At 30.7% G+C, this 4,500-nt stretch overlaps 1 long non-coding RNA gene across 1 annotated transcript in view; it reads right to left on the bottom strand.

Annotated features, from left to right (window-relative positions):
* Positions 1-1,984: 1,984 nt before the first annotated feature.
* LOC137638350 (uncharacterized) overlaps positions 1,985-4,500 on the bottom strand; it is an 11,858-nt gene continuing 9,342 nt past the window's right edge. Inside the window, exons 2-3 of the long non-coding RNA XR_011044090.1 lie at positions 2,507-2,700; positions 1,985-2,254 (exon numbers count right to left, since the gene is read on the bottom strand). This is a non-coding gene — a long non-coding RNA (uncharacterized lncRNA). The remainder of the gene's footprint in view (positions 2,255-2,506; positions 2,701-4,500) is intronic.

Raw genomic sequence — 4,500 nt, 5'->3', positions numbered from 1 at the left:
CAAGGCTCATATATTTAGTTCTTATTTAGGTAAAAAACTGACTGTTTTCCTCTAATGATTCAAAGTCAAGTTTTGCTATTCTTTTCTTTATCAGTTTTTGTTTCACAAATCAACCATTTCTTTCGTTTTGCCCCACTTCACTGTCTGATTGTGATGTTGGCAGATTCCCTAAAGATTTCTACTTATCTTACAATGGATATTCGAATCTATTTCTACTTCATCAGGAAATATTAAGACCACAACTCTGTTTCAGCAAGCTATAACAATCCTTTTTACTAGTGTTAGCTTAGTTTTTCAGTGTCATATTTGGGAATGTGTGAGGTAGGTTTGCATTACTTTTCCTGGTCTTCAACTTGGTGTTTCAAGTGTCGAGACCAAAGTTTGTTGTCGCTTCGTATATCAGGTCTCTGTCTTCATATGTCATCAAAGTAGTGACTTTTTACATTATCTATTAATTGCTAAATGGTCAATTTCGTAGATTTTTTTCCCCACGAAGATGTCCAAGCATCCTCTGGTATATCTGTTCCCCATCATCAGTTCATCAGAAAAAACCTTACTTCCCGAAATGGAGTGCCATGCTCTCTCTCTCTCCCAGGATGTAGAAACCACTTTCGTTCATCCAAGCACTTTTTTCCGAATCCAGTCAATCTGGTTTCAGTTATTACACACATCCAGTTCATATTCTAAAAGAACCGACAAAGGCGTCTCCAATTTGCCATCCTACTTCAATGTTGTTAAGCTTTCCTCTGGATTTATCAATTTATCTTAATTATCTATTAGATACCTCACACCCTTCTCCCACTTTAAAGCTCTGCACGGGAATAAGGGACATTTCTACCATCTGCGAGTTCACTAAAGTCCACAGATCTTTCTCCTAACTCTGCCTCTCACTTGCTGAAAGCCTCAGTTTTATGCTTCTAAGAGTATAGAGTGAATTAAGAGTTTATATAATAATATACATGCATATAATAAGTTATATAGGTATATCTGCTGTTACGCTACTGGTAACAATCCTTTATTTGTCTAAGAGACTCTACAATAGTATTTAGTATATAATAAAGGAGACAAAAACTAGAGAAAAACCCTACTTGATTTATATTTGAACACGACTATGTATAAATATTTTATATAAATCAATGTTTATCTAACAAAAACTCCCAAATCATCACGTTAAACTTAAAACTGAAAAGCATAATTCTAATAGAACAAAGTTTTGACTTAAATCAATTCCTGGGGAGCAAATTACGAAAATACTTTTGGAAATTTAATGAAACCTTCACAGTTACAGACTTCTCAAAGATTAAACTATAACAAAGAATAACCAAGTATAAATAATTCAATAAAATCACATGGCAATTTCATATAAGCACATTAGGGAACACAAAAGGGATAAATATTCAAGAGAATAACTTATACAACACATCCCTCTGAAAGAGGAAACAGAACATTGTAGATCCAAGTAACAAACCGATATTTTAATTTTTTTTTATACAGAAGCTAAAGTCTAAACATCTGGAAAGCATATCAGCAATGAGGTCTAATCTCAACTTTATTACGAAATATACCAGTTATACTGATACAGGACCAAGGCCCATAGAGTTGACCTTTAAGTTTTTTTTTTTTTATTCTATTAACAAAAGACAATGGATTACAGTCAGAAAAAACTAGACGAGATTATCTATAAATTTTATTTACAAGAGAAATAAGACTTATACAAATAATTTTTTTTTCAAGAGCATGAAAGAGCCCATACCACCTCTTCCACTGTAATCTAGGAACTGAGGTTACAGTTTACTTGACTAAGAAATCTAGGGGTAGCAAATCAGTCACCAGTCTGCATCAAAGCTGCTCCTACAGCCACATCACTAGCTTCTACTTTGAAATAAATAGCTTGTTGGATTTAAATAGCCTTCAACACAGAAGACTTTGGATTCATTAGCTGCAAATGCACGTTGACAATCTTCTGTCCACTAGTCAATCTTAGGGCTGGCGAGATTAATCATTGGTACAGCTAGCTGAAAAGTTCGGATTTATAAAATCTAGCCATAGAGGGTTGTGAGTAGGCAATATTTGATACATGTAACCATCATACTAGGGTGCAATCGTTCTGCTCCCAACATCCATGACCCAAGTCGAGACTTCTTCCAATGGTAGTTTTCTTCCAGATATTGTAGGTGAAGAAACAGGTCTCACGATCTTTTAATGTATTTTGCACGTATAGTCGTGGACCAGTGTCAATGACAACACATCTCGTCTGAAACAGAACATTAAAAGGTTGAAATGTTTCAACAACATCAGTCATTTCAAAGGGAATAACGGTATTGAAATTGAACTACAGATATGATACAGGCAGAAGCCTTCCTAGCATTTTATCAGGGGTACTTTATAGTATTTCAATACAAAAAATAAGTTAAAAATTTGGCATTTGCAACATCAATAATTAAAATTCTTAAAAGGATTAGTGTCTATGGGAGGCAGAGTTTGACTTTCGAGATTTAAGACTAACCTGGTTTTTTTGGTAAGAGATGCAGGGTGAGGCCCACGAGTTGGTCAATGTTCTGCCAACCCATTCTGGATAAGAAACTACTTCCCGTTCCATAGCTTCCTGCTTGTAAGGAGGTAATCTGGATCTCCAACAGACTGGATTAGTCACAGGTGTCAATACCACATGTGAAGCAACAGCTGATGGTAGAGATACATCTGGAAAAGTAATAATATCAGCCAAGACTTTTCAAGCGGGGAATTTTATGCATGAAATGTCCTGCAAGATTTTAGTGCTAGATATACAAAGTTAACCTCCTATGGTAGGAAGAGTTTATCACCTGTAATCATAGTAGCCATGTTTAACTATCTGAATTTTCACAATCTATTCCATAGAATTTCTAGCGATTCACTTCAACTATCCTATGGTTCTTAAGTCTACCAGGTGTGTAATATAATAATGACTTTCCATTAAGGTTTAACGAGACCTCGTAAAAATTGCTCAAACACTAAATTCTCTTTACTTTTCAAATGTGTCAGCCCGAGCTGATTTAACCCACATCAAAATACTGTAGTATGATCATGTTCTACACATTTTTCTGCCTTTCAAACGTTACGAAAATTACACCTTTACTATTCAATGGTTAGCTTGTACGCCTTACAAGCTAACCTCACATTCATAATCGCAGCATCGTTGAAAAGTTAAGACCGAATAGGTAGTTCACCCCTTACACTTCAAAACACTGAACTAAAGGGGGGTAACTATTCTCTGGACCACTACAAAATATATACAAATAAATTCACCACAACTCATGTACACTAAAACAATACAAATAAATTCACCACAACTCATGTACACTAAAACAAAACAATTGAATAAAATACAAAATCAACTCTTGCTGGAGCAACTTACGCAATACTGGAGAATACTTAAAGAGTAATACTTAATAGTTACACAGCGTCAGATAAACTGACCTTAAAACAAATTCCAACTTCCAAAGACGACTAAACTTCACTCCAACAAGGAGAACTAAATACAAACAAAATCACAGTTCAAACAAGGATTACAGAGTAAATGCTATGGAAGTACAATTAAGGGGGAACTTCACGAAAAAGACAAAATAAATATTACTTGACATTATTAAAGCTAGCATAACATTATATATACAAAGCACACACACACATATTTATATATATATATATATATATATATATATATATATATATATATATATATATATATATATATATATATATATATATATATATATTTATATATTTATATATATTTATATATATTTATATATATATATATATATATATATATATATATATATATATATATATATATATATATATATATATATATATATATATATATATCAAACCTTTGTTAATATATATCATAACTGAATTGTAAAGGTTGAGGTTTTCATCTTCCCAATTTGCATGTCAAAATTTTTTAAGATAAAGGAATGAAGTCTATCGTCATAATGACAACCTCCATTTATCTGAATATATTTGATGATGATGATGATAATGATAAAAATAATAATGATATTATTATTATTATTATTATCATTATTATCATTATTAGTGTTAATAACAATACTAACATTAATGATATCATATCAATAGTAATAATAATACTATTATTAATATTAACATTTATATTAATCACAGTAATATTTTTATAAATAAAAACCTTAGTAATAATAACAACAACAACAACAACAACAATAATAATATAATAATAATAATAATAGTAATATGATTATTATTATTATTGTATTGTGGTTGTTGTTGTTGTTGTTGTTGTTGTTGTTGTTGTTGTTACTAATATTGCTATTTGTAGAAATATTACCGTTATTAATATAAATATTAATATTAAAATAGTATTATCATCACTATTGATAATAATAATAATAATAAAAATAGTAATAATAATAATAATAAAAATAATAATGATAATAATAATAATAACCATAATTATGATATTAATAATATTAAAAATAAAAA

This window comes from Palaemon carinicauda, chromosome 3 (genome assembly GCF_036898095.1).
Source record: "Palaemon carinicauda isolate YSFRI2023 chromosome 3, ASM3689809v2, whole genome shotgun sequence".
Classification (NCBI taxonomy): domain Eukaryota; kingdom Metazoa; phylum Arthropoda; class Malacostraca; order Decapoda; family Palaemonidae; genus Palaemon; species Palaemon carinicauda.
The sequence above is the reverse complement of the archived record's forward strand: the minus strand, read 5'-3'. Positions and strand labels throughout refer to the sequence as shown.